Source organism: Meles meles, chromosome 10 (genome assembly GCF_922984935.1).
Source record: "Meles meles chromosome 10, mMelMel3.1 paternal haplotype, whole genome shotgun sequence".
Lineage (NCBI taxonomy): Eukaryota > Metazoa > Chordata > Mammalia > Carnivora > Mustelidae > Meles > Meles meles.
The window spans coordinates 76,459,272-76,465,769 of record NC_060075.1 but is presented as its reverse complement, the minus strand read 5'-3'; the positions used below and the strand labels follow the sequence as shown (position 1 = coordinate 76,465,769).

At 40.6% G+C, this 6,498-nt stretch overlaps 1 long non-coding RNA gene across 1 annotated transcript in view; it reads left to right on the top strand.

Moving 5' to 3' along the window:
- LOC123951632 overlaps positions 1-6,292 on the top strand; it is a 75,433-nt gene extending 69,141 nt beyond the window's left edge. Inside the window, exons 5-6 of the long non-coding RNA XR_006820488.1 lie at positions 5,554-5,622; positions 5,892-6,292. This is a non-coding gene — a long non-coding RNA (uncharacterized LOC123951632). The remainder of the gene's footprint in view (positions 1-5,553; positions 5,623-5,891) is intronic.
- The last annotated feature ends 206 nt before the right edge of the window (positions 6,293-6,498 follow it).

Genomic DNA, 6,498 nt, shown 5'->3' with positions numbered 1-6,498 from the left:
CCCCTGGTCTAACATCTGACTTTAAACCTTGGGGCACAGAAACTTGATTCTTAGCACACTGAACTTGATACTTAACAACCAGAATGCTGATCTGTTTGTTGTCAGTCAACTATAAAAGAAATAACTACTGTGAAAATACAGTTGCTGAGGGCACTGAACATTCTAACCATCACATTCTTTCCCTGGAGACACATCTGGAGGAAGCCATTTTATACAGAAGTCTGCTCTATAAACGGGAAGAGAGTTATCAAATCCCAAGGTTGCTGGCATTTAGCCATCCACACTGACGCCACCAGGACCTATCTGTGAGCAGGAGCATGTAGCTGGGTCTGTGGTCCAGGTAACTCTGGTTTCTGGGTGGTGTTTGGATCCATGATGGTTTGACATATGGACAATCATATTCCCAAATGCAGCCTCCAACTAATAACAGAATCATTGTTTTTTTATACTGATTTTCGGGTGGGCAAAAAATTCTAAAACCCAATTTTTATGAGAAACAGATATATTTCAGTTATGTAAGCTCTTTTCTTTGCCAAAGGCAACCAGAGTCCCAGAAAGGGAAGATGAAATTACTGGAATATGAAGGAGAGAAGAAATTGTCTTTATTAGTACTAAACTTAAGAGGTGCTTGGCTTATTTATCTTGTGGTTTGAAGATTGATTTTTCCCTTGGTCCTAAAGGGACACAAAATTCATATCTCTCCTAGTCTTTCCTTGCTGTCGGGAAAATTAAACTTTCAAAAATGCCAGCAACCTGAAGACCCAGGGCTTTACTGTTGGCAGAATTCATCCTTATCCTGAAAGCTTATCATCAGAACTCCAGATAAGCCTTCGCAGATGTTGTGCACACCAAAGCATTCCTGTTTAGAAATTTCCACATTTACTCTGTCCTGAGTCTCTTCTACCATGTCGTCACTTGCCAGCCTGCTCTCTCCCTTTCTCTATGTGGCAGAACTTAGGAAAATTGATCAAGTAGGCCTAGGGCCAGTATTAAATGATTGAATGAAAATATGCCTTGTATATCCTTTTCTTTGTCATTTTTCTCCTCTTTAGGGGCCATTTTCTGTGCGGTCTCAGGTCTCGACCACTCCTCCCCCTTCTCCAAGGCCTCTCCTAACAGTGCATCACACATCATCAAAGGGGGCTGACTCTGGAGGTGACTGGCTTGATAGTCTATAGTTAGCATGTATATGAGAAACTCTTATTGGCCTTAAGATTTGTCCTCTAGCTGCTTTTGAGAAACAAAACAAAACTGAAGGATTCCTGGAAATTTCTGGTTTATCCAAAGAAATAAATCTCTAATGGAGGGGGGGCAGATTTCAACCACTCTGGGAGATATCTCTGGATATAGGTATAATGAGTATTTTGTCAGGACTAGGGTGAAATAAATGGAGAGCCTAGGACACAAAATTTGAGGAGGGGCTCACTCTCAAAATAGACCTCCATGAACCATAAAATGAATGTCTCCTTAATTTTAGGCCACTCGTTTGCTTCATTGACTTCTTGTCCTAGCCTCGCAGAATCCGTTTTTCTTTCTGCTAATCCTATCTTTATTTTCCTTTGAAACACACCCAGCACAATCGCAGCCCCTGTGGTCCAGGTGGAAGTGACAGCCCTGAGAGTTAGGGGGGTGGTTTCAAGAACAGACACATGACCTAGGCCTGGCCAATCAAAACACACAGCCTTGTCCACAGTTATTGGTTCAGTGATGACATGTGACCTAGGCTGGGCCAATCGGTACTTTTCCTGAAACAACTCAGAAGGAAGCGTTCTCTTTACAGAAGGCTGTGGAGCTGCCAGAAGGTAAACCTAGGTCATTGTGAGGAGAGAGTGAGCCTGAGAAAGAAGCCAGTCAATGCAAAGGAGGGTGAAGAGGTGAGAAGGGACAGATTTCTGAAGTTGTTGGAACTCTACACCGAAGAGGTTCTCCACCCTGAGCTTTTGAGTTGCATGTGTCAGTTATTGTGTGTTTGTTTTCTGCGCGGTGCTGCCTGACAAAGTGGGACTGGGTGGGATGAGAAGGGCGCCTGCGCAGTCTCGCTTCTCTAGTCGAACTGCCTACTAAGGTCTCTTCATCACAGCCAGAATGAGGATGACATTTGTTTTCTGAATTTTCTTGTAACAGATGTGGGACTTGAGTGAATAATCTCTGCCCGAGTTTCGCAACTACTTTTGGTAGATATGTGAATTTAATTTCTTATCCCAGCCAACTTCTTTTTCTACTTCTTTCCTACTCTCCTGGGCTAATAGAACCGCTTTCTCTCCCCTCCAAACTGTGAAACTGCGAAGGGCTAAACCCAGGTTCATGACCTGAATTTATTTACTATACCAATCTCTGGGATTCCTGCCAACACAGAACAGGAAGCAAAACCAAACAACATTTTACCACCTACCTGTTACCCAAGAAAAGCACTGATGGGAAAATATGCCAGACACTGACAATATTAGAGACTGGGCTAGGCGATGATGTCAGGAATGACAATAAAGAATTTAAAAATAAAACCTGCCCTAAGGAACCTGATTCTGTCACTAGAAACTCCAGAGCAGGTAAAAGTGCAAGAGTTGAGTGTGTGAGATGAGTGAATAATCATACTTTAAAAGGCCACCGGCTAGAGATAAAGGGCAGCTACTGGGATTTGGGAATGGGGAAGGAATCCCTGTCCTCTCTATCTGAGTCTCTGACTCTCTTGAGTCACAGGGTCTGTGTTCTTTGGCAGAGCTATGGACTGACCTTCCGCAAGAGAAATGAATGTGGCCTAAGCTGCACCTACTGAACTCAGAGGAGGTCACTTGGCCATGATATAATCAAAGAACAAGATCTTCAGGGGCACTTGGGTGGCTCGGTGGGTTGAGCATCCAACTCTTGATTTCCACTCAGATCATGATCTCGGGGTCTTGGCATTGAGCCCTTCCTTCATCTCCATGCTCAGCTCAGTTTGCTTCTCCTTCTCCCTCTCCCTGCTAGCACAAGCTCTCTCTCTCTCTCTCTCTCTCTATCTAAAATAAATAAATAAAATCTTTTTTTTTTTTTTTAAAGAACAGATCTTCAAAGTTTGAAGAGATGAAATATTGAAGCGAAGTTAATGTTTTGGTAAATGCAATTTTTGATAAATGATACGTATTCTTATATATTAAGAGAGGTGTTCTTTTGTAATTCAAAAACTGAAAATAAGCTTTATCTCAGTCTCCTGGTAAAGAAGCTGATTGCCAAGCTGCTGGGAAAGTCGTGTTTCAACAGTGGGTGGTGGCATCTGTTAGTACTGAAAATATTATTGGTAAAGGTGTATCCAGCACAGTGAGCTTATCTGTGCCTCGTGCCAGTAAAGAAGGTTAGTGGAATTGTTGAATTGTCACATACTGAAAGAAAAAAAAAGTGAATGTTGCTTAATCCTTTGTTCTGTTCAAACAGAATTTGCAATGAAATGAGTATAAAGTAGATCACAGGAGGAAAAGGACAAGAATAATGAAAATATGAGGCCATTTTTTTCCTGCATACTTTTTACTGTTTATAAAGATCAATTACTTGCTGAGAGTTATTTTTCTTCCTTGAGATTGCCTTAAAAATAACTATAGAACTTTATCATGCTGGTAAGGAAAGGCCAAATATAGATGATTTATTTTATATGTATAGATTATTTGCCAAATAGTTGATTTCACTACTGTAGATTGTTTTAGGTTGTATAAAACTTCATTTTAAAGGATTAATTAAAATGTTTGAAACATTGATGCACAGGTGCAAAATTCAAGATTTGAAAGCAGTGCATTAGAAAGCATTTTCCCCCAGATATTGAGTTCTCATGCCCAGAGGCAACCCTGTTGATGATTTATTGGATTCCTTTCATAGACAGGCTATGCATATAAAAACATATCTATTTAGTCTTAAAAAATCCAAGTGGCAGCCTACTAGTCACGTTCTACGCCTTGCTTTTTTTCACTTAAACGTGCAGTTTAGAGATAATTCAGGAAGAACAGTCAAAGCAGGCCTATTTGAATTTATGCCCTTACAGGCCCAGCTCCCTTCACTTGTTCCCCCCTTTTTCCGCTTTGTTTCCATGGCTCTCATTACTTTCTATTGTGCTGTAATTGAATGATTTACTATGTTTATTGTTTGACTTTCCACTGGATTGCAGGAGCCATGGGGACAAAGAATTTTTGTGCCGTGTATGGTCCACTGTGTATGTAACACCTAGAATGGTGACTGGGTCTCCATAAATCTTGTTGAATGAATGGATGAATGAATGAGTGAGTGTTTCAAAGGAAAAAATGATGCGTTGGTAGAAACCCATAGAGAGATATGTAGAAATTGAAGATGTTTGAAACCATTCATGTAAAAACTATATTGATGTGATTAAATCGGCCCTTCCCCAGCAGAAGGGGAAAGCTCAAGTAACTGCCTTTGCTGATTGACAAACGTTTTTGTGCGCAAATATCATTCTCAATGGAGAAAAACTGAAAGCTTTTCCATTAAGGTCAGGAACAAGGCAGGGATGTCCATTATCACCACTGCTATTCAACATAGTATTAGAAGTCCTAGCCTCAGCAATCAGACAACAAAAAGAAATTAAAGGCATCCAAATTGGTAAAGAAGAAGTCAAACTATCACTCTTCGCAGATGATATGATACTATATGTGGAAAACCCAAAAGACTCCACTCCAAAACTGCTAGAACTTGTACAGGAATTCAGTAAAGTGTCAGGATATAAAATCAATGCACAGAAATCAGTTGCATTTCTGTACACCAACAACAAGACTGAAGAAAGAGAAATTAAGGAGTCAATCCCATTCACAATTGTACCCAAAACTATAAGATACCTAGGAATAAACCTAACCAAAGAGACTAAGAATCTATACACAGAAAATTATAAAGTACTCATGAAAGAAATTGAGGAAGACACAAAAAAATGGAAAAATGTTCCATGCTCCTGGATTGGAAGAATAAATATTGTGAAAATGTCTATGCTACCTAAAGCAATCTACACATTTAATGTGCTAAAATTGTTCAGAAAAGGCCAATGCCTCTGGCTACTTATCTCTTGCTATTCCCAGGGTTCTGCTTCTCCCCGCCCCCCAGGCTTCTTTTTCAGCTATAACCTTTTCATTTAATTACTTCCCTTCCAGCTCCATCCGTATCTCCTATCTTCTTTCTGAAAGCGTCTTTGTAGTAAGATATCTCACTAAGTCCCAGCAGTTAGCGCTTGTAAACAGGCGGTGGGAGCATGTCCAGTATTCGTTATAGAAAAGGAAGGAGTGCACACCCTCTTCACATTTTGGGACTGTACAGGAAGCACTGAAGGGGTTTGGATTCATCAGATGAGTCACCTGTGTTTTTGTATAATGATTACAGGACAAAGGGATGTTGGACAGATGCTTTCAAATGGCCTAAGTAAAAAAAAAAAAAAAAAAAAAGTCTGAAATCATTTTTTCAAAAAAGGAGGTGGAGGAAAACAAAGTAAATGCAATGTTTGTTCCCCTTTAGGTAGATAATCTGATTTGGTGGGGCCTGTGGCTATTTGGAATATTCTTAATTTGTGCTTTCTTGCATTTTGTAAAGCAGTGATTTACATAACTGATTTGATACATGAAGAAGGCCACACAGGAAAGAATACTTGGAGGCAGTGGAGGGGTAAGTTATAACTTTTTATGTCCTTCAAATGGGAATTACTTTAAACCATAGATCAGAACTATTTTAACTTTGAACTGAAATCCAGGGCCATTCCTATCTTAATGGCTATTCCTTAAGAGGAAAGCAAGAGACATATTTTAATTAAGCACAAGAAATTTAAATAGAGAAGTTTGTCAAATGCCATCAGAATCCACTTGCTAGAAATAAAAGCTTATTATTTTTTTGAGAGGTTGACATCTGTTGATCCTGGTGCCTTTTCTCCCCTTCAGAGAATAAAGCCTCATTTGACCAGAGGGAAGGAAGGAAGCCAGTGAAGGTCACCTAAGAAACCCAGATTTGGTCGACTTCATGGACTTCAACTGTAGTGCCATTAAGACCCTGTAGAGAGCAAAATGGAGTCTCTCATGTCAAGCAGGGGCCTGTGTCAAGCAACACAATCAGTTAAGGTGCTGCACCTACGAGGTTTTGGAACCAATGTCAACTGACACCCCAGAACTGATAATGAGCAGAAACAGAGGAAGTCTGTGGGGGCCTAAAACCCATTAAATCTCCTTACAAAGGGGAAGATTTGGGCAGCAAACCGTCATACTTCTCAGACATGACCCCTCTACACCTGACCACTTAAAAAAAGGCAGCTGCCGGGGCGCCTGGGTGGCTCAGCGGGTTAAAGCCTCTGCCTTCGGCTCGGGTCATGATCCCAGAGTCCTGGGATCGAGCCCCGCATCGGGCTCTCTGCTTGGCTGGGAGCCTGCTTCCTCCTCTCTCTCTCTCTGCCTGACTCTCTGCCTACTTGTAATCTCTATCTGTCAAAAAAAAAAAAAAAAAAAAATCTTAAAAAAAAAAAAAAAGATTTAAAAAAAAAGGCAGCTGCCACCG